Raw genomic sequence first — 27,425 nt, forward strand, 5'->3', positions numbered from 1 at the left:
TTTTTTCTTTTTTGTTTTTTTTTTTACCTTTTTCTCTTGCTAGTGAGAACATTTAAGCTCTCTTTTAGCATATTTGAAGTATACAATACCATATCATTAACTATAGTCACCGTGCTGTACATTAGATCCCCAGGACTTACTCATAACTGAAACATTTACCAACGTCTCCCCATCCCTCCTCCCCCCACATCTTCATTGCCTTTTGATGTAATTATTACCCAAGTATTGAGAAGGTCCTAAGGGCTAGTTTAGAGAAGTGCAAGAAAGCACAAAATTTCATCACACTGGCAGGGGCAGCCTCCAGCTTTGCTTGCTCATTTACATACCCCTAACATAATTTCCTAAAATTATTCACTCCCTGCCTCCAGCACATTTTAAAAATGAAACATAAAAATTGTTTATCTAAGTTTAAATAGCTGCAAAGAGTGTGATTTCTGGCGTATTGTAAATATTGATATTTAAAACTAACTGTTACGTCACACTTTTAAATTTATCCAGTGAAATATAACATCCAATGACTATAACGTCTATGATTTCATACCCACTATGATCCACTGAAAAATGTATGAAAAAAATCTCATTTATCATTTAGAACCTTTACATCTTTTTATCTCCTTGAACGTGTGTTACTAATCCTACTTCCTTCACAGACTTCTGTCCAGATATATTTTTAAGGCTTCAGAGTATTTTCTTGATGACATTTGAATAAGCGGAGAAAACCATCATAGCCGTGAATACTTTTTCTCTTTGCCTTCATAGGACTCTCCCTCAAGAGTGGGCATTCTTTGATAAAAGGAGGAGGAAAGAAGAACAAAGTTATTAAATGAAAATTGCTATTCCTCCAACCACCAGAACAGGAGGGCAGCAGGCCCTGCGAGTCTGGAATTCTCCAGGCAACTCTCCCCCAGGTCGGGTCCCCCTTCTTTTGTAAAGCGGGGGGAGCCCTAGTGTGTGAATTCTCTCATTCGCAAGCAACTCCATTTTAGGAAAGAGGGCCTGTGGAAGCCGAGGGTCTGGAAAGTGGTTTCCTGATTACTATTTTTGCCTGATGACCCTCTGGAATGTCCTTGACAGCTCAGTTTGAATTGTAAACTCAGCTTTGTCGCTTACTAGGGTCAGGAAACCCTAGGCTAGTTATCAAACCTGTGTTTCCCCAGAGGATTGTTCGAATAAAATGAGGTTAAAAGAAATGAGGCAACAAAGTAGGGTCTCACTAAATAACATGGGTTCTCAGGGGACAGCTGCTTTTTTTTTTTTTTTAACCATTTGGTGTCGACGAAGTTTGGATGTATATTATAATCAGGGTGTACATTTGATGGGAGAGGGTCTCCCCCAAGTCTGTTATTAAATTAATGGTATGTCTTGCAGTTGATGGCCACTCAGAATTAAAGGTATGGGGCAGTGTGCAACCCTCCAGCTTGTTCTCAGCCTGGCTCCTTTTGGGTTGCCAGGGCTTTACCTGCTAACATTCCAATCTGGCCTTATGGGCTCTGGAGTCAATTCTGCAGGAACCGTGTGGGATGCCTCCTGGAGCCTTGCCTGGCCTGTCACTGTGACTCAGAGCTCATCGGCTCATAAGTTTTGTGGGTCTATTTTCTTTCGGGCCACCAGTCCTAACCGTGAAGACACTGAACTTCCTCTGACGTCCGTTTCTCCCTCCACAGCTTTGTGCACATTTTCTGCAATTTTCCTTCATCGGTTTGACAGATCATTGTCCAGAGGAGCTATTGGCCTCCTCAGATTTGGCAAAATCACCGTGCACTCCTTATCCTTTAAAAGAAACAAAGACGGGGCAGGCACCTGGCGGGCTCCGTCAGTGGGCGTGAGACTCTTGATCTCGGGGCTGTAACTTCGAGCCCCACATTGGGTGTAGAGATTGCTTGAAAAAAATATCTGTAAAAAAAAAAATTAAAAAATGAAAGAAACGAAGCCGACTAAAAAGAGATCTTAACAATGACCTCTGTGACAGGTGACAGTAAGTTACCTCCAAAGATCCCTTTGTCCCAGGCTTTGTGGCTCCGCTCTGAGGAGATCCCTACTCAGCATAAAATGTCCTCTTCGGTCACATAGTAGGTGCTCGGCAAATGCTGTCAAATGAATGAATGAATGAATGAGTGAATGAATGAATGAATGCACGTCATAGAAACTCATTTGAACAAAACCATTTTATAAAGGAAGATTTCAAACAAATACAGAAGTAAATAGCATTGTGCTTCCCAAACCCCACCCAGCCCTAGAAAAAGCCCAGAAACTCTCCTTTTGAAGATGCATTTCCAGCGCATTTGATGCACTCAATGGAACCACACTTTGAGAAATGCCATCGAAGTCAGTGGAAGCTCCTGTCCTCTCCCCTGTCTCTTGTTTAACTCCTCAGCCTCGCCTCTCACTGCGCCCCACCTTGTTTTCTGATCCGATTGCCCTGAATTGATTTCAGGTCTTTGAATGTGCCCTGCTCTCTCTCAACCTCCCGCTCTCTTTTTAGATGATGCTATTTTCCTTTTTTACTGAAGTACAGCTGCCATACAGTGTTAGACTAATTTCAGGTGTACAACAGGGATTCACAGCTCTGTACCTTACGCCGTGCTCACCAGTGCAGCTACGGTCTGTCACCATGCAACACTGTTACAATCCACTGACGGCATTCCCTGGGCTGCACCGCTCATCGCGGTGACTTACTCGTACCCCTCCCTTCACCCATTTTGCCCATCCCCCCATCCCTCCCTGCTGGCAACCACCAGTTTGTTCCCTGTATTTATGGGTTTCTTGCTGCTTTGCTTGTCTGTTCACTTTGTTTTTCTAATACCACATAGAAAGGAAGCGTGCCGTGCCCTCTTCATCTGGCCTTTGCATAGGCTTTGCGTCCGCCTGCACCATACCTGGGCTCCATTGTTCACCCTCACCCCCTGTCACTTAATTAACTCTTACTCAATGAGTTTGGGTCCTAGTTTGGCATCACTTCTTCCCTGCTGTCTTCCCTAACCTTCAATTCCAGGTCAGGTGTCGCTCCTACCTGCTCTCCCAGTGCCCCACCCTTCCCGTCACACTGATATGTCACTGCATATGAACTGCGGGTCTTGCTCTCCAACCACACTGCAGGCCCCCTGAGAGTGGAGACCGCAACATTTTGTCTACTGCTACAGTCCCAGCACTCAGCATGTGCCTGGCATGGATTCAGCAAGTCATCACCTAAACTGAAACTGAATTCAACTGAAAGTTTACTTCAACCGCACGAACGAGGGGAACCATTTTAACAGTAGAAAATACCCGCATTGAATTGTGTGCGTATAAAACCCTCAAGCATTAGCATGTGCTTGCAAAATACAAACGAGGTACGAACACCTGTTTGCGAGGTATTTTCTATAACATTTGTTTGCTATATATTCACTATATATTTGGTCAGCTCTTGTTGACAGATGTATCATAGTAATTATCAAAGAACTGAGACAAATGAGGAAATGACCACCACTTACTTGGTTCTGTCCTCTTACTGAGAAAAGACAGTCTTTAGTCCTAGTTTTGTTCAGCTTCAGGAATGCCAGCCAAGTTTTGAGGGGACACTCTTCTTTGTACTCTCATTCGCTCCCAAGGCAAAATACCATCTATTTCTCCACTGTCCAGTAAGGTAGCCACTGGCCACAAGTGGCTAGTAAGCACTTGAAATGTGGCCAGAGCAGATTGAGACAAGCTGTCAGTCTAAAATACACATTGGATTTCAAGGACATAATGTGAAAACAAGAAAGTAAAACATCCCATGAAAATTTTTAATATGGATTACATGTTAGAATTGGTAACACTTAATATATATTAAGCTATAATAAGAAAACCATTATTAAAGTTAATTTCACCTGTTTCTTCTTCCTTTTTTAGTGCAGTTGCTAGAAAATTTAGAACTACATATGTGACTTGCATTACGTTTCTCCTGGAAAGCACTAATCAATACAGCTACTTAAACTCTGTCACAGTTTTTTCATCTGTGAAATGGGGATAGTGATAATACCTGCCTCATAGAACTGTTTTGAGGATAAAATAAGTTAATATCTGTAAGATACATAGAACAATATCTGGCATATAACAAGTGTTTTGCAAATGTCCATGAAATAAATAAGTGATGCTTACCATATTTAATATCTAAACCCCTTGGAGTAGCCCAGGCCCCTATAAAACAGAATTTGAGGCAAAGCTCAGGGGCTAATGGTTTATTGGAGGATATAATCCCAAGGAAGATGGACTGAGGGAGACGGGAATGAAGGAGGAAAGGAAGGAAGTGCAAGGTGGCATCTTGTATTTGGAGCTGGTCGCATCTCAGAAATGTCAGAGGGGGGAAGGTAAACAGCGCACCTGCCAGTTCCTTCCCAGCTCCTGTTTCACATTGGTCAAAGTTTGCCCCCTGTGGGACAAAGTCCTTTGCACTGTCTGGTTATGCCACTGGCAGCAATGGGGAAGCCGGAGACTCCAGGGGTCTAGGTGGGCTGGCCCTAGACTCTGGAGCCGCTGTAGTCCCTGACATGGCATGTGTCATGGAAGTAAGTTTTGGTAGGGCCTGACCCTTATCCCTGGAGAGTCATCCAGCAGTGTCAGTTGAGGGAACAGCCGTGACAGTGAAGCTTGATGACGGTGGGGAGGCCATCCTGTGGTTGGGACTGGGCCAGCTAAGAGTCAAGGCAAGAACCAAAGCCCAGGGTAGAGGGGACCAAGCCGAATCAGGGAGGGAGGTGTGTTGTCTTGACCCAGGGAACCTTCCTCGGAGATCCTGCTATTGGTCTTCTCACCTGGGAAGCCTCACGAGCATCTCAAGTTTCCACATTTGAGATTAAACTCTTGATCTCCATCCTTGGATCGATGCCCTGACCCCAGACCCCTCATTTCCCATCTTCTACAGCTCAGTAGATTCACCCACTTGCTCCAGCCTGAAACCTGGGCACTATACTTGAGGACACCCAGCTCCCCAGCCCCACATACCTCCATCAGCAAATCATGTTGATTCTTTTTCTTTTTTAATTCCAAGTAGTAGTTTTATTTTTTTTTAAGATTTTATTTATTTATTTGACAGAGAGAGACACAGCAAGAGAGGGAACACAAGCAGGGGGAGTGGGAGAGGAAGAAGCAGGCTCCGAGTGGAGAAGCCTGATGTGGGGCTTGATCCCAGAACGCCGGGATCACGCCCTGAGCCGAAGGCAGACGTTTAACGACTGAGCCACCCAGGCACCCCTCCAAGTAGTAGTTTTAATATTCAATTATTTTTTTTCAATTTTTTATAATAATTTTTTATTATGTTACGTTAGTCACCATACAGTACATCCCTAGTTTTTTATGTAAAGTTCCATGATTCGTTACTTGCATATAACACCCAGTGTGTTGATTCTATCTCCTAATCACACGATCTCAAAGTCATCCGTGTTTCCTCACCCCCACCTGGAGGCCAGGCGCTCTGGATCTCTCGGAGACGATTGCGGTAGATGGGAAGTGGGTCTTCCTGCTTCCTGTCTTTCCTCTCTCCAGTTCTTTCTCCACACAGCAGCCAGAGTAATCTTGTACAAGTGCAAATCCAATCATGTCTCTGCTTTAAAACCTTGCCTGGCTTTCTGGTGTGTTTAGAATCTGGCCCAAACTCCTTCTCTTGATCTGTAAGCCCTCCGTACCCGACCCCTGTTTTGTCATCGCCTTACCTGAAGATACTTCCCTCCTGGCTCCTTGGTGGCCAGCCTCATTCTTTCCTGACATGTGCCCAGTGCTTTCTTGTTTTGGGGGCACAAATTGGCAGAACACTGCCTGCTTCTATTTTGTAAATAAAGTTTTATCAGAACATCAGCAATACAGAGATTTATGGACAGTGAAGCCTTACATGTGTACGATCTGACCCTTTACAGAAAAAGTCTGCTGACCCTGTTTTAAGGCTTTGACCTTGCCTCAAGCTCTTTCCCCAGCTTTTTGCCCAGCTGGTTCATTGCCTTTTAACTCAAATAAAGCTTCCTTGACAATCTTGCCTTTACTAGCAGCTTCTCCGTGAGCCCCACCCCATTACACACCCCTTTATTCTCCATCACCCCAGGCTGCTTTTTGCCTTTCTAGTTCTTTCCCAAGTTGAGATGACATATTTGTCACTTTGTTTTTTGTCCCTTTCCTCCCCTTTCGATGCTAAGCTCATGTGGGCAAAGGGCCATGGCTGTTTTGTTTGTATTGTACCCCCCGCACCTCCAAGTGCCTCCTTTTGCTAATAAACTGCTGGACTAGATGACCTCCTCACCACCACCCTCGTTCGCACTGATCCAGCAATTCTGCTACTGCTGAGAACAGCTTGGGGGTGGATGACGCTTCGAGAGAACAGCTGAGTGTTGAGTCTGAGCAATGGTGTTGGAATTCCTGACAATTCTCACCCATCTGGGGAGTTGTGATACCACCTCACCGGGTGATTTCTTTTTTTAGCAACGCTACAATTTCCATGCTTTCCACCCACATCAGGAAATTAAAAATGAGCACAGGGCAGTGTGTGCGTACCTTTTCATTAAAATAGCTTGCGAGTTCCTTTGTCAGGGGACACTACTCAAGAGCGCAGCTGGAGAAAGCCACCAGCCTCAGCCGAGGCCCGGGGTTGGGGGGGGTGCCGCCTCCGCAGCCACCAGGGGGCCGAGCCACCTTCCAGCATCTGGATTCTGCCCTAACTGCCCCAGAGGGGTGGGACAGGCGCCTCCTGACCTCCCAGGCAAGCAGCAACAGCTCAGGGGGATGGAGGAAGCAGGCCCGGTGTCCCTCACCGGGGACAGGATGAGCACGGGCAGGAAGAGCCGTGGACACATCAACACACCAGACTGAGACCCAGAACCGAGCACAGCGGCCTTCAGATACACACAGGCAGTCACCGGGTGGAGGGGGCAGGGCAGGAAGTGGCTGGGAGGGCCACTCCCTCGACTTTACACATCAGAACACCAACATCGAGAGAAGGGAGCTAGCTAAAATTAGAACCAACTAGAACTCCGGTCTCCCCATTCTCTTAGTATGTCCCTCTGGGCTGAATCTTCTAGGCTATCTGGGCCTGCCAGGCTGTCTTACTGGGCAGTATCTAGGATGGCTGGACAGAGGTAGGATTCCTCTGGAAAGCTCTCATGAAGAAGGCTTGAAAGAGCACTGGACTTAACCTCGGATGGCCCTGGGCCCGAATCCTGGCCACCCGATAGCTGTGATGCCATGGCGAAGGCCCCAGACCTCTTTGAGCCTCCGTTCCACGTCCATAAATTGGGAAAAGAGTCCCTGAATTGCTGGGCAGTTTTGAGGACTCAGTGGAGCAACACTGAGGGGCGCCGAAGCCGCAGCGGCACAGAGGCAGGTGTGTGGGCGTTCGGCCGGTGCCGGTTGAATTTTGAGCAGCCCACCCTGCCAGAGGAGAGGACAGCCGCAGTTCAACTCTCCACGGCTTAGAACAGTGTCTATAATAACTACGGATACATTTGCGGAAGGAAGAATCCACGACAAAGGCCCCCTTCCCGGACCCTCAATCCTGCTCTTCCCGAAGGCCCATTCTGGCTACTGATTCTGGGCCACGTCCACGAAACAAAAGAAACGCACAAGCATTTACCTGCTGCTGGGCAAACTTCCTGTTCAGCGGTGACGTGACGCCTTCTCCTCTGCATGTCCTCTGACGAGCCAGGGCGTGTTCTCACCACATTTTACTTTCTGGGATCCAGGCCTCAGTATTTTCTGACCTGGCTCATGCCTTTGGAACTGTTCTTAGGAAAGGCATTCCACCCTCTCCAGGCTATTTTATGAGTATCCAGCAGAACAACGCAACTATGAGTGTGATTCTCTGCTTTCCTGGAAGGCCTGAAACGAACGTGTCTACACAAAATGTTACTATTGTCTAAATGGATGCCTGGCTGTCTAGCCCGGGGGGGTTAGAGTATAGCAGTGGGTGCAAGGTCCTGGGTTTGGTCCCTCTTATGCAGATTATGCTCTTCCCCTCCTGTCCCCCCTTCCTGAGCCAGCTAACCTTCTGGGAACAAGGTAAGAGGGGCTTGTGTAAATCCATTAGTCCTCCTGCGAGAAAAGCTTCAATGCGTGGGCCATTGATGGTGGGTCAACTCCCTCTGTGGGATAAAGGCCACCACTTGTTCTAATAATGGGACATTAATTCAGAGGCCCCTAAGATCTCACAGTGTCTTGCTTCTCTCAAATCCAGGTTGCCCGTCTGTGCTGAGGAATTCTGGGTGTTCAGCAGGTCTTCTGGTGGAAGAGGGGCCCAGCCACCCACCAACCTCCCTCCAGAGAAGTCTTGCTTTTAGCTATTCGCGCATCTTTGTAAGATTACATTTGAACTAAAATTTTTGCAGCTAAAAACCAGTTTGAAAAACCTTTGCATTTGAGACTTAAAATTATGGGCACCGGGCTCTGCGTTAGGTGATTTACACGTGTCATCTTGTGCCATATACCCCTTATGAGCATCTCAGCAGGTGGTGGTAGCCCCAGTTCACTGGCAAGGAGACCCAGGCTCAGAGAAAGCTAAGGAGAGGAGGAGCCCAGGCCCAGAACCCAGGTCTGCCTGGCTGGAAGCCAGTGCATCCAGATCCCACAGAATAATAGAGCGTGAGCGTAACACAGGATTTCCAGCTGGAAGTCTGGGTACAAGTGGGGCTTCTGCCTCTCCTTACCCGAGAGGTACCCGCTGAGACGCTTGATGTTTTCCGAGCCTCATCTCTCTCCTCCACAAAATGGGCACGATAATAAGCCCAGGGAGAAGATGCACACACCACGTCAGATCCGAGTGGTGCTGTTTGTGGGGAGTCTTGGGAAATAGACCAGAGCGCCTCCCTCAGGACCCCTCGCACCCCCAGTTGGCAGAACTGTGATGCTATAGCCAGTAGGTTCTGTGATTCCCAAAGACGCCAGGTTTGGGGGCGCTGAGCTGCACGGGCGGGTCCCTCAGGGGCCTTGGTCTGGGGCCGTGGGCGGAGGCTCAGGACCAAAGCCAGTGCTCTGTCCTCCAGGGCGAGACACACATCCCTTCACCCTGCAGCCCTCTTTAATTAACTGTGAGCCTCGGAGCAATACCTTTTTTGGGTGCTTATCGGCGTATCCTGATAAAATAATTAATGGGTCTCTTCTCCACTGAGCATCCTCCAGCCCCAGAGGGCTGAGCTCGAAAGGAAGGTGCTAATTAGTTCCTGTGTGATTATCTGGTTGAAGCAACTGCTCCAGCTCTCTGCGAATCATCCTCAGCCCCTCCCCCCCAGGCCCCNCTCCCCCCCCCACTCCGTGAGATTTCAGCTTTCTGTTTATTCCTTTTGCTGGGTGCTAGCTTTCCCCACAAAGTTCAGCCCCTTCCACAGACAGCCTCTCTCTCTCACCTCGGGGTCTGCAGATGGCACCCTGGTGCCCAGGGCCCCACCTTCAACCCGTGAGCCTTCACCAGGAAGCTCTCAGGGAGGTTTCTGGAAACACTTCAAAGTAAGTCTAGACTGTCCAAGTCTGCTTCAGTAAAAAGAGAAAGGGCAGCAGAATGTCATGGCAAGAGCCTTTAGCTGGGGCCAGAGAATGGATTCTAGACTGAGCTGTGTGGCCTCGGTTAAATTATGCTTTCTCTCCTTGTCTCAGTTTCCTTAGCTGGAAAAAAGGAGCGCGTCTTGTAGAATGGCCGACGTGTGGTTTTGCCAACTGTGATGAACTGGTTGTGGCTCTGCACTGTGTCAAGATAATAAAGCCACAGCCAACTTCAGTGGGAAGACTGAGTGGCAGAGGCCGATCAGTGATGTTGGTCATGGTTGATGCAGGTGCCATGTTTCCCAAAGTGGCGCCACTGGCACTCTGCTGAGGACAGTCCTCACCGTGTTTAACTGTGCCGTGCCTTTCAGGATGCTCGGTGTGCTTAGTCAACATTCACTAAATGGCAAACACTCCACACATTTCCAAACATCCCCTGGGGGGTGACGCCATCCCTGGTTGAGGACCACGGTTAGGGAGGTAGAGATGCCTTGAGCTGCGGGTGACAAAGACGATACTTAAAGTAGCTTAGCTGAAATGGAAATCTATTTGTTGATGTGACCGAGAAACCATGGGAGAAGCTTGGGCTACCCATCTCCATCCCACAAAGATCTCCCCTTCAAGGGAATCTGTAGAAGGGCAGGTTTTTCTATATTTGCCTCCCCCAGCCCCTTTCTATTTGGGGGGAAATAAAGAAACAGATGAGCAGCAAGGCCCTTCCAACTATGGAAGCCAGATGTGGGAGAACGAGCTGCTTTTCTCACTTGTGACATCTAGAATATTAGCAGGGGCTTAGGTCAGTCAGTTACAGGTGCCCGCCGGGGGCATAGAATCTAGAGAGGCCATACAGAGGCTCGGGGTCCATTGGGGATAATCGGTGGCAACGGTGTTGAAGTTGAGGGTTGGGGGGTTGCTAGGTGTCCGGGGGGGGGCACAGCAGGGCCCCAGAGGGTCAGTGGCAGTGGTGGCTCAGACAGCATCCCAGGCTCACTGTTCCACTAATGGGCTTGAACAAGCCTTTGCCATCCTTGGTTCCTGCCTCTGCCCTTCCTGTTGATTCTGTGGGGAACTCAGTACCCTTCCAATAAACGATCTTCCCTGTGAAGTTGACCAGAGTTGGTTTCCATTGCTTGCAACCCAAATTCTCACTCATACAGTTGGAGTGGGGACTCTAGGTGGGATGGAAAACCAGAAAGCAAGTGGGGTGCTTTGAAGTCTCAGGGCACTTGGAAAAGGCAGTTTGGAACCAAAAGCCAACAGGACCCAAGGGCCACCAAGGCAATTTTCCTTGATGGTGACCATGCCAGTGATCTTGTTGAAGACTGGGAATTCCTTCCCACAGGGGCAGTGCTCACCACCTGTGAGGCCCCTTTCTTTGCCACATACGGTTAAAGGGACAGGTGACTCCATGCTTGTCACTGCCAGTTCTAGAAAACAGCGCTTGTGTGAACTTAAAAAAGCAACCACACCAATGCCTGGGTCTTTCCCTCCTCCCTGATCCACGAAGACACAGCAAAAGAAGGGCCGGTGTTTTTGCCATGGGATCTGTGGGTAGGGAGAGTCGCCTTGGCAGCAGAGGTGATTATTATACCCTCCCCCCCTTCCTCGAGCAGGAAATGGCCAAAGGTAAAGACTCGGATGGGGCAGGAATCTAGCAGAAGCTGCAGGAGGAACAAGAGGGGCGTCCTCTGTTGGAGCCGCCAAGGGCAGGAACCTGGCAGTGAAGCTGGTTGCTCTCCTGGGAGGCCTTCTGCTTCACGCTTGGACTTGGGAGTGGCTCTTGGAGTTTCCTAGTTAATTGTTCACCCCTCCTCCACCCCTACCCCTGCCCCCACCTCCCAAGTGCCTGGAGGGTCAAAGCCCTGTGGCAGAGCCTGGGGGGGTGGAGATCATGAACTCTGGACTCTGGAGCCACATTTCCTGGGTCCAAATTCCAGCTCTGTCCCAAGCTGTGTATATTTGGGTAAGTTATTAAATGACTGTGCCTCAGTTTCCTCCCTTAGAATGATAAAAATAGTGAGAGCTACCTCATAAGATTACTCCGAAGATTAAATGAGTGAGGGCGCCTGGGTGGCTCGGGTGGTTGGGCGTCTGAATCTTGGTTTCAGCTCAGGTCATGATCTCAGGGTCGTGAGACTGAGCCCTGGTTGGGCTCCACGTGCAGCACAGAATCTGCTTAAGACTCTTTCCCTCAAACTGGACAGCCACGTGCAGAAGAATGAAACTGGACCATTTCCTTACACCATACACAAAACTAAACTCAAAATGGATGAAAGACCTAAATGTGAGATAAGAATCCATCAAAATCCTACAGGAGAACACAGGCAGCAACCCCTTCGACCTCAGCCACAACAACTTCTTGCTAGACACGCCTCCAAAGGTGAAGGAAACAAAGGCAAAAATGAACTATTGGGACTTCATCAAGATAAAGAGCTTTTGCACAGCAAAGGAAACAGTCAGCAAAACCAAAAGATAACGGACAGAAAATGGGAGAAGATATTTGCAAATGACATATCAGATAAAGGGCTAGTATCCAAAATCTATAAAGAACTTAGCAAACTCAACACCCAAAGAACAAATAATCCAATCAAGAAATGGGCAGAAGACATGAACAGACATTTCTCAAAAGAAGACATCAAAACGGCCAACAGACACTTGAAAAAAATGCTCAACATCACTCAGAATCAGGGAAATACAAATCAAAACCACAATGAGATACCACCTCACATCAGTTAGAATGGCTAAAATGAACAAGTCAGGAAATGACAGATGTTGGCGAGGATGCGGAGAAAGGGGAACCTTCTTATGCTGTTGGTGGGAACGCAAGCTGGTGCAGCCACTCTGGAAAACGGTATGGAGGTTCCTCAAAAAGTTAAAAATAGAGCTACTGTACGATCCAGCAATTGCACTACTGGGTATTTACCCCAAAGATACAAATGTAGTGATCCCAAGGGGCACTTGCCCCCCAATGTTTACAGCAGCAATATCCATAATAGCCAAACTATGGAAAGAGTCCAGATGCCCAACAACAGATGAATGGATAAAGAAGATGTCACACACACACACACACACACACACACACACGCACGCACAACGGAATATTACATAGCCATCAAAATAATGAAATCTTGCCATTTGAAATGGCATGGATAGAACTAGAGAGTATTATGTTAAGCGAAATAAGCCAATCAGAGAAAGACAATTATCACATGATCTCACTGATATGTGGAATTTAAGAAGCAAGACAGAGGATCATTGTGGAAGAGAGGAAAAAATAAAACAAGATGAAACCAGAGAGGGAGACAAACCTAAGAGACTCTTAGCAAACAAAGTGAGGGTTGCTGGAGAGGAAGTGGGTGGGGGGATGAGGTAACTTGGTGATGGACATTAAGGAGGGCATATAATGTGATGAGCACTGGGTATCGTATAAGATGGATGAATTACAGACCTGTACCCCTGTAAACAAGAATACATTATATGTTAATTAATTGAATTAAAATAGTTAACAAAATAAATTTTTAAAAAAGACTCTGTCTCCCTCTCCCTCTGCGCCTTTTCCTGGTTCTCTCTCTCTCAAATAAATCAATCAATCTTGAAAAAAAAAAAGAGTAAATGAATGGTAAATACAACATGCTCAGAATGGGGCCTGGCACAGAGTAGGATCTCAATACATGTCACAGTCTCAGTCCCTCTGAGTGGCGCCTGGCACAAGGTTGGGTCTTCTGACCTGTTGAATAAAGGATCCAGTTCTCCAGAGATTTCCTGAGCGGAACCAGGAAGTTAGGAAGAACAAGCTCATCACAGTCTGGGAGGGCCCCAGATGAATGTTTGCTCCTTAAAACCAGACAGATGACCTGCTCTGAAGTCCATCACCTCAGGAACCATGCAGGAGACCCGCAGTGTATGCACACACATGCACGCACACAGACATGCACACATGTGCACACACACAGGCACGCACACATGTGCACACACACAGGCAAGCACACGCAGACGCACAGGATGCTGGCCTCAGGCAGCCCAGCGTCTGGCACCCAGCACCTTCCTTACAACCCCGGCAACCCCTCGCCAGCTTTGACCTCCTTGCCCAGGCACGGGATTCTTCCAGTCACTTTTCTTAGCCTACAGTCCTCAGCGTTCAAGATCCAGGCCCTCCTGGAAGAGGGAAAGAGGGCCTGGAAAACCCAGCATTCTTAAGCTCCTCCTGCCTATGAACGCTCTTGCTTTCTCTTCTCAGCCCTCCTAACCCAGGGTTCAGGAACTCAAGCACTGTTGACTGCTCTGCAGGTCCGGGCGCATACGGCGGTGCCCTCGTCCCACCTTCTCTCCTCGGGCCGGCCGAAGACCTTTAGTGACGATACTACTGATGAGTACTGCTGCTAGCGAAGGCTCGTGCAGTCCTTACAACATGCTTAGTACTGCTCTGTATGCATTTTGGATAGTAACTCCTTTTCATCCTCTCAACAATCTTACAAAGAGTAAGTACTATAATCATCATTCCATTTCACAGTTGGGGAAACGGAGTCACGAAGAAGCAGCGGCTAGCCCAAGGTCACGCAGCTAGTAAGAGGTAGCCAGTCTGCCCCCCATGGCTGAACCGTTAAGCATGGTAAGATACTTCTCTTTGAGCCCCGAAAGGCTTATAGCTCCTCCCAACCCCCACTCACCGTGCAGTTCAAAATAAAACTGGGACTGCATCGTGAGAGAACGTGAGAAGGAACAGCAGAGCTCTGATTGTTTTCCCTCATGGCTACTTGAACGCTTCAATAGCCTTTCCAAACATACATTCCCCGCCCCCCTCCGCTGCTGCCCTAAGTATGCGTGGCTCTGCCCCTCGGATGACCCAAGAAGGGCTTTCTCCTCCCTCTGGCCAGAACAGCGTCTACCTGAAAAGTTCAAGGTTGGTCAAGCCTGGGATTGCTTGCTGCCCCTCGGGAGCATGGAACGTGCTTCTTGGCTGGAAGGGGATTGACTTTGGCCCCTGTCTGTAAATGGCAGGAGGACCGTGGCCAGTCCAGTGGAACCTGCCTATACATGGCAGGAGACTGCCTGCCTGGGGGACAGCCTTGCGTGAATGGAGGAGAGTGTCCCTTGGGAGACACGGGGGCCTGCCAGGGGGGTGTGTGTGTGTGTGTGTGTGTGTGTGTGTGTGTGTGTGTGTTGAGGAAGGTATCTCAGGGCCCCTTCCTGGTCTCTTTGATCCACTGGCTCTTCGAGTCGCAGAGATTTCTGGCCCCCCTTTCATTCTTGGCACATAAGCTGTAGTGTGTTCTTGGTCAATAGCTGTCACTGAAAGAATGTTTCCATCCCCAAACCCCTCCTTTCGTTTCAGGCAGCTCTGTGACATGAGACAGCAGCTTTCGCAGCCTCTGGCTTACTGCCTCTCCCTCAGTCAGCGAGCAACAACGAGGAGCTGCCCGGTTCCAGGGCTGGGGCGAGGTCGCAAAGGTGAGTAAAACTCACAGGCCCAGGGCTCACGCATGCTGAGTCCCGGGGACCTCCACGCTTCATTTGCTCGCAGTACTCCCCTCCCTGTCTGCTACCACACAGGACAGAGACAGGGTTTCCCCTTTCTCCAAATCCCCCCCACTCCACCTCACAATGGTCCCATGGCCCAGCTCAAAGCGGTGTGGTCGAGAATCCTCCATACGTGTTTGACATGCTGGGGCTGGAACGGGGGACCTGAAAGGTTATCTAACCCAGTGGTTCTCAAAGGGGTAATACCACCTCCCCCCAGAAGTGTTTAGAAAACTTGTGGAGTGCTTTTGTTTGCGGGGGAGCGGGGCGGGGGGAGGGGTCACAGCTGCCAGATGTCCTGCAGTGCATGGGACAGTCCTGTATAATGAATTGTCCTCTATCCCACCTGTCTTCCCAATGTTTCTCTGGACGTTCATGTACTGAAAACCTGAGCTATCGTTTTCTGAGCCTGGAAACTCTAACTCCATATTACCTAGAAACACAAGGCCCTTTTGTGTGGTTTTTAACATAGATTGAATATTCTAGACATACCCCTTCTCTGAACATGGAGGGAAAATTGCACTTGATTTTAGCCCGCACTTTGCTAAGCATCGTTCTCTGCTTTGGGAAATCACTTCACTGATGGTGACTCTGCTCTTGGTCATAGAATCGCCAAGAAAATACCACGTGGATACCAGTTTGCATGGGTAGCTTGGCTGTCATGGTGAATCTGCATGGTGACTCAAACATTTCTCGTTCAGTCTTTCAGTGTAACGCTCCGGAGGTTGGGCATTTCCAGACTGAACAGGTAATTGAATGTAAGTATGTATGTGTCCGTCTATCCTTTTACTTCTCCTTTTGTGTTGTTATTATTAAGGCATCAAATAGAATTTAAATTAAACTTTGAAATTGTGTGGGTGGTTTACATTTTTAGGAATCTCATTTCAGGATAATTATAGAGGCTGTTACATTTGTTAGAAAAGGAGGCCACGGAGTCTGATGAGGGGAAGGACCCTGGAGCTATTTCATCCCCTCAGCTCCGGTCTCAGCTGTCCCCAATGGGTGCAAACCTATCGAAATTTTAAAGCTTTCCAGATTAAGAGTTTTTACTATCAACCACGGCAACGCATTTATTAAATTATTTCTGTTGCGAGTCCCCATGGTGCGAGGGAATCATCTGTTCGGTCTCCAGGAGGAATGATGGTGTGCGCGGGACCACGTTGAATTTCAGCCCCTTCTAAATTACTTTTCTTGCCTTGGGAAGGACCGTGAGCCAGTGGGAACCTAGCTACAGGCAGCAGGAAGGGAGAAGGGCTGGGAGGGCTGGGGACAGAGCACGCTTTGAAGGTAAGAGCCTGGGTTGTAGGCCCCTGTGTGGCCGATAATCTGGGAATGGTCCTGGGTCTCCTGCGCAGAATGAGGCACCAGGGCTGGGGCCATCCAGCGCTCATCATCTGTGACTCTCCGGTTCTTGGGTTCTGCAGGACGGCTCATCGTAGGCACAGCAGTTAAAGAGACATGCTTTAAAGTCAGTCTGGACTCTGAATCCTGCTCCTCCCCTTAATGGCTGGTGACCTTCTGCAAGTGACTTAACCCATCTAAGGCTCAGTGACCTCACCTATGATAGGGGGATCCAGGGGCGCCTGGGGGGCTCAGTCGGTGAAGCCTCTGCCTTCGGCTCAGGCCATGATCTCAGGGTCCTGGGATGGAGCTCCGCGTGGGGCTCCCTGCTCAGCGGACAGCCTGCCTCTCCCTCTCCCACTCCCCCTGCTTGTGCTCTCTCTCACTCTATGTCAAATAAATAAATAAATAAATAAATCTTTTTAAAAAGGAGGAGGATCAAAAAGCAGGTGCCTGATGGGGTATTTGTGCACACCGACCAAGACGCGGGACGCAGGGATCTCGGCACCCATTAAACATGTGTGGCTACCATGCCATGGCCCTGCCCACCGCCAGGGACTTGCGCCTTACCTGGCCAACATATTCCTGTTGTCTTCTGACGCCTGCTGGGATGGGATGTGGGGGCCCCACTGACACATAGTAGTGCCACATCCCAAGTGCTTTGAACTCACCCTCATACCAAGCAGCCTGGTCTGATGTTGCTAATTTCAATAGCCAGCCCTGACCAAAGCCAAGGTCTTATTACGTTCCAGGCCATGGAAGCCCAACCAGCACTCACTAAGATCAATCATCAGCTTTTTTCTTTTTTAAATGCAGTCTTCTTTTTTTTTTTTTAAAGATTTATTTACTTATTTTAGGGAGACAGAGCACGAGCAGGAGGGGCAGAGGGAGAGGATCTCAAGCAGACTCCACACGGAGCATGGAGCCTGACGTGTGGCCCTGTCTCACGATCCTGAGATCAAGACCTGAGCTGAAACCAAGAGTCGGACACGTACCGAATGTGCCACCCAGGCACCCCCAAATCATCAGCTCTGAAATGAAAAGGGGCTAAGTTGAAGGCATTTGGCTATTGAAATACTAGGAATAATATGAACTCATTGTTTATTCACTCAACAAATAATTTTCTTTGCCAACTGTGTGCTTGGAGCTGTTCTAGATGCTGGAGATCCAGGAAGGAGAGAAACAGACATTCGCCACATTGCGAATCAGACTACGTGCTACTGCTTGTATTCGGCCACGGGAGGAGCACAGGGCTGAACAATAATATCTGCGTGGCACCAGGAGTTCAAGACATTTGCACAACAAACCTGTGAGGAGCCATTATCCCTCCCATTATAGAGATTAGGAAACCGAGCCTCCGGGGCGCCTGGGTGGCGCAGTCGTTAAGCGTCTGCCTTCGGCTCAGGGTGTGATCCCAGCCTTTTGGGATCGAGCCCCACATCAGGCTCCTCCGCTGGGAGCCTGCTTCCTTCTTCATCTCCCACTCCCCCTGCTTGCGTTCCCTCTCTCGCTGGCTGGCTCTCTCTCAAATGAATAAATAAAATCTTTAAAAAAGAAAAAAAAAAAGGAAACTGAGCCTCCAAGAGGTTGTATGAGTGGCCCAAGATCCAGTGGCCCAAGATCCACCGTCCCACTTGCAAGGAGCAGAGCAGAAATTGCTCCCCAGGGCAGTAGAGCAGTGTTCTACTAAGCCACATTGCCTCTCCACCCTGTATGGGGTGGTTTGGGTGGAACATAATCTCTTGCCTAGGCTAATAAAAACATGCTATCCCCAAATCAAAATGACAGTAGCCTTCTCTGGGGTTCCTGACCAAGACAAAGGTTGGAAGAGTTAGGATCCTCTGCTTCTATCCCCCTCACTAGGCTGGTCCAGTGGACGTTAGAAGGGGAGGGTCCAGGACAAAGCCCAAGGCGATGACATTCTCAGGAAGCAAGTGGGTCTGGCACATGTGCAGACCAACTTAGCTCTGCCCCAGATGGAGGCTTCTACTGTCTTGGTAGGTTCATGGAGGAAGCGGGCTGGACGCCTTCTTTGCCCTAAGGCAGGGGGCTGGGCGGGAAGGCGCTCTCTGGTCCCATCTCACTCTCTGAACCTCAGTTATGAGTCTGTGACTCAGAGCTCCTTCATGGTGGAGATGTGCTGATTGGTTCACATGCTGTCTTCCAAGAAGGGCTAGCTCTTTTGGTACAGCCCATTCCAGAGTATTCCTTAGGGCTCTCCGTGGTCCTGGGGGAGGACATGGGGGAGGAGTGGTGAAGAGGAGAGAAGTGCTGGAAAATTTGATCAAGGAGCAGAAATGATAAATCCATTGGCTACCAAAATTATACAAGCTGAAGATAGCAGACGACTTCAAGGAACGAAAGCCCTAGGGATTAAGGTAGCGTCTGTAACTGTCTGTTTGTCCCTGATGGGATTACATGCAAATCCTGGTGGTTTAATCTCCAAAGGACCATAGAGGATAAATGCAAAAACATGGTTACCTCTGACCAAGTCCTTAGGAGTCTCTAAGACCGTATACATGACCATTTGTTCTTATGCATTCTTCCCTTACCAGGGCCAACAGAGTTAAAGACAAATCAGTGCCTACAAGACTTGATAGACAAAACATTGCATGTGTGCCCTGTAACTGTGTGTGCCTGTGTGTGTGCATGTGTGTGCGTTGGGAGGAATTTACAAAATGAATAGAGTCTGGGGCACATTTTATCTGGTAAACTGGGGCCTTCCTAAGAATGAACATGCTTGGCCATGAGCTGGCCTGGCCTGCTTCCTGGGATAAGAGGGCCAAGGCACACATGGCTTTATTAATAGCCCCAGCATCCCAGAATCCTTTTCCCTAAGCCAGTTCCATTTGTGGTTCCAATGGGGTTTTGTGTTTGGTTCTCATGAGTTATTTTCTGTCCTCTGCCCTCTGCCCTTCTGCAATGGGTCAGCTGGGAGAGAGCTGAGCAAGGGGCCTGACTGGTGGCACTGGGACCAGTCCTCCAAGAAGAAAGAAAGGCTATGGGGGTGGGGGTGGGGGACCTTCCATAGAAAGTCTCCACCAAATGCTTTGTTAGGTCTCCAAGGTTACTGCTGCAGAGAACTGCCACGGATTGGAGTAAACTAGGCATTTAGAAAAAAGATCCAAGTAGAGAAGGAGGGGGGGTGCTTCTGAGGACTGCCAAGGCCTAAGGCTCACCCTTAAGGGTAGGGATAAATGTGTTCCCTCTGTCTATAGGGACTGAGTTCTCCAAAATTTGCAGCCCAGAATTCCCTGAATAGGTGTTAAGGCCACAAATACAAGCTTGGCCCCTCGCTTCCACCTCCCTTCTTGTTGGGAGCCAAGGTTTGCAGTACTGACAGCAGAGTCCATTGCGCTCACAAGAGACTTTGTGCTCAGCATCACAACCCGACACCGTCCCGATTTAGGTCAATTTTGTTAAGAAAGAGAGAGCATCCTGTGGCATAATCTCTGCCATTATTTGAGGACAGGGTGCTGTTCATCACACCCGCCCCTTACTACCCTCCGGGGATATTGGACAGATAATTGTGTTTATCCTCATGCTTTGGGGAAAGAGCCATGCAGCTGGTGTAGGACCTCCAAGGGGATGTCTCTGGGGCCCTGGGGCCGGGGCATGGACATTAAGGAGAAATGTCCACACTTGATTTGCAGATTCGGGAGTGAAGGATTCACTCTTAGTTGAAACTTGAATGTGGATGTGGATGAGATCTCTGAGACACAGAATAGTGAAAGTAAAAATACGAGTAAGGATAAAGCCGGGGGTAGGTCACCTTGAGGTGAAGCGAAGCAGTGAAGAAAGGAGGGGAAAATCATGCAAAAGCCCCCTCAGTGTTTCTTAAATCCAGAATGTGCTTAAGGAAGGAAAGAGGGAAGGAGGAAGGGGGTAGGCCATCGGAATGGCAAGGGAACTAATATTTATCCAGCACCTTCTCTGTGTCCTGTACTTTGAATATATCACGACACTCTATTAGTCAGTTATTCTCATGTTACAGATGAAGGTCCAGCCGTTTAGAGACAGGTACCCAAAGGCCCACAGGTAGTAAGTGTAGAGATCAGATGGGATCCCAGCCTGTTTGACACCCCACTTCACCTTTCACTGTATTCCCTATAGGAAGAAAACCAAGTACAGTTGGTCAGAGTGCAAGGGGAGAGGATATTCGTAGCTCAAGGGGGAGGCAAGAGCAAACCAAAGTTTGTTCAAGATTGGGGAGATCTGAGCATTCCTTTAGACAAAGTGGATGGAACACCAAGATTAGAAGAAACAAAAAGATCCTGGGTGGGATGTGGTGGGATGGGAGTGGCATTTAAGACAAATGGCCTCCGCAGGTAATGGGGGCATATGAAGAGAACATCCTGGAGGGGAAGGCAGGGCCTCAGGGAAGTCTGCAGAAATTGGAAACTAGAAGAAAAGACAGAGAAGGGTATTTAAGGCCGGGGAAGCCAAATGGACAACGTGTGGAGCCCTCCAGTGCATGAACTATGTATCAGTTAAGATTGTGTTTGGCAGAGAGCCGCAGAAAACCCTAACCTAGTGGCTTAAGCAAGTAAGGGTTCATCCTTCTCATGTAACTGGAAGACCAGAGGGAGAGAGCCTAGGGCAGTTTAATGAGGCCCTTGGGGACCCAACTTCTGCCCTCCTGCTCTGACATCCTCAACTCAAAGCTTCTGTCTTGTTTCTCACAAAATGGTTGCCACACCACCCGATGTGTCGGAGTTCCAGGAAGGAAGAAGGGGGAAACGATGGACAAAGCTTTGCTCGTTTATATCGGTGGGAAGCCACCAATTCTCCAGGACTTCTGCCTGCTTTGGGCCAGCTTCAACTGTAGAATGAACCCGGTACCTTCCCTGCAAGACAGGGTGGGAATTTGAGTATTTCTCTTTCCACCCTCTGTACCATCTACAGGAAGCCAAGGCAGAAGGGTATCAGAATGGAAAAGCGGATCAAGCCAAACTATGGAATCTGCCACAGCGTGGTTAGCAGAATGGTGAGTGGCCCAGATTAGTCAGAAGATGAAGAAGTGACTGAAGAGGGGCCTGGCAGATGGAGCTGAATTGTGAGTGTCCTTTCTCACCAGGCTTGGTTACAACACTTGGAAGAGACCAGACCCCAGTGGACTTCAGTCCTTTAGTTGTGACCCAGGGTTTGGTCACTGGCAAGCAGGTGAGCATATCTTTCCAAAAGGGTCTACTCTTAATTCTTAGGAGAATCTCATGGATAAACAGGCTTTCTTTTTCCCATCAAATTCCTTCTTTCTCCCATCCATCCATCCATCCATCTATCCATCCATCCATCATCAAAGAAGCATTTACTACCTTTGCGCCAGATGTTGTGCTAAGCTTGTTTTCCCCCTGCCCTTCTCTCAATCTCTCCTTTTTAATCTCTCATTCTCTACCCCAGGCTGGGCCAAGACCTTTTGCAAACGTGGGAGCCTAAGGATGAAGAGTTATCTAAGACAGTTGCTATTTCAGTCCAGAACTTGAAGCTAAAAATGTTCGAATGGAAAAAAAAAAAAGTTTAAAAATATAGATGTGTATTTTTCTAAAACCCCATTAAGCTGTCAAGGGCCCTCAGTGTGTGTTTCCTTTCCCATCGTTGCTAATCAGCAAGGTATGTGTGTGCCCCAAACAGAAGGGTAGCCAGCCAGCCTCCTCCTCCTCCCTTTTCTCCCCACCTCTTTCTACTGCTGCTGGCACTGGAGCTGTTCCCCAGCCTTGGGAACCTGGGAGCTGGGCCTCCACTCCCCAGGGAGACTGCTGATGGAACAGCACCCCAGCTCCTCCATAGCGGCTGGGACACCAGCTCCGCCTTTCCCAGTGGCACATTTGGACTGTCTGGGCTCAAATCCTGGCTGCATCACTTACTAGATGTGGAACTTTAAGTGCTTTATTTTTTCTGGGTCTCAGCTTCCTCATCTGTAAAATGGGGACAACATTAGGTACATCTTAGTGTCACTGTGCGATTAGATGAACGTGTAAAGCATATAGAACAGGGCCTGTGTTCACGGAACACAATATGTGTTGTCCGTTATCACCGTTATTGTTCCCCCAGTGGTGCTATTGCCTCATTGTGCTCCATTCCTTTCCCCACATTTAGACCGTCTTAGGATACAAGAACTAAAAAACGGACCTTGAGATCTCCTTATCCCATCACGTAATTTGAAAATGAGGAAACATAGCAGAAGAGGTTTTCTTGGAGTTGCACAGTTAGGGGCAGAGCCAGAGTAGGGCCCGGTGCCCTCTCTGTGCTGCCATCGCGCAGGCCACCCCCAACTCTCTCTTCAGCCCACCAAAGGCCTGCACAAAAGTACTTCATGTTATCATTGTTGATAAATGTGTCCCTTAATCCCATGTCATTGTCGCTGTCATGGCCTGTCTTGCCTTGCTCGTGTCCAGAAAGCAGAAGTCATACACGTAGCTTGCTTGCTTGGCTGGGTGCCCGTCACAGCAGCCACGGAGACAGAAGCCTGAGGAGGAGAGGCTCAGAAGAGAGACTCCAGTGGCAGGGTGTCATGGGGCAGTCCCAGGCGGTGGGACCGTGCTCCCAACCCAGCTGCAAGACAAGACCTTGCGACGCCCCTCATCCTCCATGTCTCTTTTGGCTAAACAGGCGACTGCTTCAAAGGAGGTATTTATGAGAGGAGTTTGGAGTAAGTCAGAATACACAGAGCACTGCCTAGCTCTGGAGTCAATGGTTCTGATACTTGTTTATATAAATACTCAGCACCATTTCCAACCTGTGAGTAAGAGGTACGGGACCCAGGTTCTGGGGGTATTGTGAACATTCCCATCAACTGATCTGGGTGATTTAGCAGTAGCCCTTCTAGAAGACGTGTGTGTGTGTGCGTGTGTACACATGCATACATATATATGTAAATAGGTTTTTTTCCTGTATATCATTTATGTTTTGACATCTTAAAAAACCTTTCTGACTGGGGAGAGAATGCTAGTCCCAAGGCTAGCCAATTATTACACAGAGCAGAGGACTCAGCCAAGCGCGTGTGTTTGCAGTGCAAGCTAACCAGTCTGGAGCCACACCTCTTCCATCGGCCCGTCCACTCCGGAGGGCACTATCCCTCGCTTTAATCACACAGGGTCGGGCACCAGGCACCAGAGACCATCCCTATAGCCCAAAGCCCACTGAAACTATTCCAACTAGTCAGTGCTAAGCTGTTGACCCTGCTCTGCCTTGCCTTTCCCTCAGAAATCCCAATAAAGACTGTGACCTAAACCTTCTCCTTGCTCCTGTCTTTTGCCTCCTGACCATCCTGTGTCTTTCCACATGACTCTGCATGGGGTGCCACGCTTTCTGTCTTTAGCACCTGTGAGTACAATACATTTTGTTTTTCCTTGAGCCTTTGTCTCCTCTTGTGGCAGCAACTGACTGACCATTACATAGAAGAATACAGAACCGGGTGCAAAATTCCCCAACCATCTCCGCAGCCTATGACATTCCTTCCGGTCTCTTCACTATATCAGCTGCTTAGAAATCAAGTTGGCTGGTTGTTAGTGTCCAGTGTGCACAACGGGATCCAACACAGTTGAGTCAGGGCCCCAGCTTTCTAGCAGCTTGCAATTTAGTTGGGAAGATAAGTTATGATCAGGTGAATAGTTCAATGACAGCAGATGAAAATGACAGTTCGAGACAGCCCAGGCCAGCTCAGGGAGAGGAACAAAAAAGTATAGCCCCAGGGTGCTGGGAAAGGCCCCTGCGTGGGTTCAGGAGACGAGGGCTCTGCTCCCAGCATTACCAACATCTGGCTGTTACCGGAGTAATTTTTGGCCTCTTGGGAAGTGAGTGGTTGGCCTGGACCCCTAACTCCCTGTGTTCACCCTTCCGGGCCTCAGTCTCCTCATTCTATAAATATGGTGGGACTGGGTGCTTATTCTCTAGGTTGGCATCACCCCCCTCCTCTGCGGGTCTCGGAGTACCTGCCACCTGAGTTTGGGGCCGGGACCAGGCTTGTGGTGGCAGACACGCAGCGTGGTCTGTCCTCACACCTCACCCTCCCACTTCTGGACGGTGCGGTCCCCTCCCCATACTGGACAGCTGGTGGGCCAGTGAGAGGCAGGGTCAGGGAAGCCCCACGCAGGGTTTTCTGCCCCGGGAACATGCAGCCTCGGGGCCTGATTCACCGTGTAAGACACCCAGAGAGCAAGAACTAACGCACTACCCCAGCTCCTCCATAGGGAGGAGTAGCCCTTCTAGAAGACGTGTGTGTGCATGTGTGTTTCATTTGGGGGAAAGCACTCTCGGAAAACTCTGAAATTGAAAACAGTTACCATCATCCCTCATTTGTATTCTATGAAACAAGGGTTCAGACAAATTCTAGCACTTTCCCACGGACCACTGGCCTGAAGGAGACCTCACTGTGTGGCTACAGTGGCTTTTTTTTTTTTAATGTTCAATTAGCCAACATACAGTCCATCACTAGTTTTCGATGTAGTGTGTTCAACGGTGCATTAGTTGTGTGTAACACCCAGCGGCTAACTCTTCAGCACGGCTTTCCCTGGTGTCCTTCTCAGGTGCCTGGACCTCATCCCTTATTCACGTCCAGATGCTTGCCACCCCACCAAATGAAACTCCCTCTGCCCTTCTTGCTCAAGCTTGCCTCCACAAAATGTGCCGTGGGGAGAGACAACTTCTTTCTTAGCAACAGAAACCCTATTTATCAGTTAGGAGATTGAGGCTGCAAGGCCCAGAATACCCTGCTGACAGGGCCTTCCCGTGTGCAGACAGCCACTGCTGCATTTAGTAAGACGTCTGGAAGCAGGCAGGGGTTATGACCGTTTAATGGCCCAATGATTGCAGCAGGGCCCAGGCTTTTTCTGTCCTTTCCCTCTACTGCTCGCATGGTTACAAGATGGCAGCCCTAGTTCTCAGTGGCAAGTCCTCACATGGGAGACCATCACTGGAAGTGAACAGTGGCTAAAGGCCATTTCTCTTCACGTGTCTGTTTACTCAAGGAGGAAAGACGTTCCCAAAGAGGATCCCTTCACGGGTCAAGAGCCAGAACTAGATGAGGTGCCCACTCCCGACCCGTCACTGGCAAAAGTAAGTCTTTGTTGACGAAGACCATCCATTTTCAGAGGGGGTGCTGTCACCCTCGAGGGGGTGAAAATTGGTTTTGGGGAGCAAAACAATCTTACTCTTGTTATGTATAAAGCAGAGATACACACCCAGTGTATAACATACACAGTATATCTATGGTGTTGAAATTTCATGGGAGGCAATTAGGGGGAAGAAAGTCTAAAAAGATTCCATAGGGTGATAAAAATAATCCTGCTTTAAAAAGGTTGATCAGCACAAGTGCCCACACAGGGATGTTTACGGCAGTTTTATTCAGAACTGCCCAAACTCGGCAGCGACCCTGATATCCTTCAGTAGCTGAACGGACAGATGAACCATGGTCCGTGCAGACAGGGGAATTTCATTCAGCATTAAAAAGAAATGAGCTAGCCAAGCCATGAAAAGACATGGAGGAAACTTAAATGCATATTACTAAAGGAAAGAAGCCAATCCGAAAATGTTACACACTGCAGGATTCCAACTATGTGACATTCCGGAAAAGGTAAAACTATAAGACAGTAAAAAGATCACTGGTTGCCAACAGTTAGTGGGGAGGGAGGGATGAATAGAGCACAGAGGATTTTTAGATCAGTGAAGTAATGCATCTTATATGATATATATGATATGATGTATCATAATGCTGTATGATATTACGGTGCCTGAACATGTCATTATATAGTCATCCAAACCAGTAGGCTGTACGCCACCAAGAGTGAGCCCTGATATAAACCCTGGGCTCTGGACCAAGTTCATCCTTGGTCACATGTGTGCCATTCTGGTGGGGGATGGGGATCATGGGGGGGAGACTGCACATGTGTGGGAGCAGGGGGAATGTGGGGAAGCTCTGTCTCTTCCCCTCAGTGTCACTTTGAACCTAAGGCTGCTCTAAAAATATAGTCTTAAAAAACAAAAAACAACCACTGACCTGGACCAATTACAACTCACTGCCAGGCCCTGGGGATATTTCGCTTGGCCAGGAAGTCTGGGGAATGATGGCCAAATAGGCACCAGCAATGTTTGCCACATCCTGCCTAGAAAGAAACGTGCTTTGTGGGGTGAATACTTTGTGGGTGTGTGTAGGTGTGAAACTTCCAGGGCACGCTGCCTTCGGTGTGTCATCATCACTTACCTGCTTGCAAAGATGGGCTGGGCCGGCTAACTCCACGGTTGAGTCGGGTTTGTAAGCTGAGGGCCAGAGCCGAATTTCTGGGGACGATAATGAGAATAAGCCAAGGACTGTGGAAGAAAGAACAGACATTGAAATGAGCGTTTTATGGAGGTTGGCTGCGTGATGAGAGACTGTGTTAAACGATTCAAAATATGTTTCTTTCTCTCTTTGCTTGGCTCTAGCAACATTAAGTCTGCAGCTCCAGACCGTTAGCTTTCTACTCCAACGAGCGCATACCACCGTCCCAAACAACCGAGGGGACCAATCTTTTCGCACAGTTGCCTAACTGCAGGCAGCATGAGGAACACAAGGGAACGAGGGTGTCTTGCGTGCCTCCATTCCTAGAACCCAACTCTAATCATGCAGAGAAGTTAATAAGGTCAGGATTATCGAGTCCATTTCAGCAGAAAGAAGGTCTGTGTTTTAACTAAATAGGGACGCACTGATGCCTCTGTAATGATTATGTCACTGAGAAACACAAACGGGGTAAAGCTGTATAGTTTTACTTTTTTACAAAACTGAATCAACTTAGGTTTTATGATGATGTCCTCCAATAGAGGTCCTCTTTATGGGAGGAGGGGACATAGGAAGATACCCCAATATCAGCTGCCCTCCCAGAACCCAAGGAAATCAAGTATGTCTGCATGGGCTGGACCAGAAAAGTGGCATCTCTGGCTCACCCCACCTCCCTGGGTGAAAATCATGCTTCTCCTTCCCTGGAGCTTGTTAGAAAGATCCAGTTCACAATGACCTTGGTCTTCCGTCTTAGAGGAAACTGGGCAGCATTCTGGATCTAGCCTCTGGAAAGACAAGCTACTGCCTCAGTTGGGGTGCTCCCTGAAGTTGAACCCCCCATGGACTT

At 48.7% G+C, this 27,425-nt stretch overlaps 3 long non-coding RNA genes across 8 annotated transcripts; 2 read left to right on the top strand and 1 right to left on the bottom strand.

Moving 5' to 3' along the window:
• Positions 1-26,615, bottom strand: LOC117802035. Its single transcript, XR_004625048.1, has 3 exons — positions 26,525-26,615; positions 1,985-2,087; positions 1-1,893 (listed from the first exon to the last, which is right to left on the bottom strand). It is a non-coding gene; the product is annotated as an uncharacterized LOC117802035 (long non-coding RNA).
• On the top strand, positions 6,955-11,614 carry LOC117802034. Its single transcript, XR_004625047.1, has 3 exons — positions 6,955-7,995; positions 8,171-8,289; positions 9,583-11,614. It is a non-coding gene; the product is annotated as an uncharacterized LOC117802034 (long non-coding RNA).
• On the top strand, positions 14,328-21,930 carry LOC105241405. 6 transcript variants are annotated; one of them, XR_004625044.1, is made up of 7 exons: positions 14,328-14,368; positions 14,801-14,916; positions 15,593-15,743; positions 17,474-17,635; positions 21,232-21,313; positions 21,404-21,489; positions 21,727-21,930. It is a non-coding gene; the product is annotated as an uncharacterized LOC105241405 (long non-coding RNA). The 6 variants fall into 6 exon arrangements; XR_004625042.1 differs by lacking the exons at positions 21,232-21,313; positions 21,404-21,489; positions 21,727-21,930 and having other exon boundaries at positions 17,474-17,821; XR_004625043.1 differs by lacking the exons at positions 21,232-21,313; positions 21,404-21,489; positions 21,727-21,930 and having other exon boundaries at positions 17,483-17,821.
• Positions 26,616-27,425: the final 810 nt, after the last annotated feature.

Source organism: Ailuropoda melanoleuca, chromosome 4 (assembly GCF_002007445.2).
Source record: "Ailuropoda melanoleuca isolate Jingjing chromosome 4, ASM200744v2, whole genome shotgun sequence".
Lineage (NCBI taxonomy): Eukaryota > Metazoa > Chordata > Mammalia > Carnivora > Ursidae > Ailuropoda > Ailuropoda melanoleuca.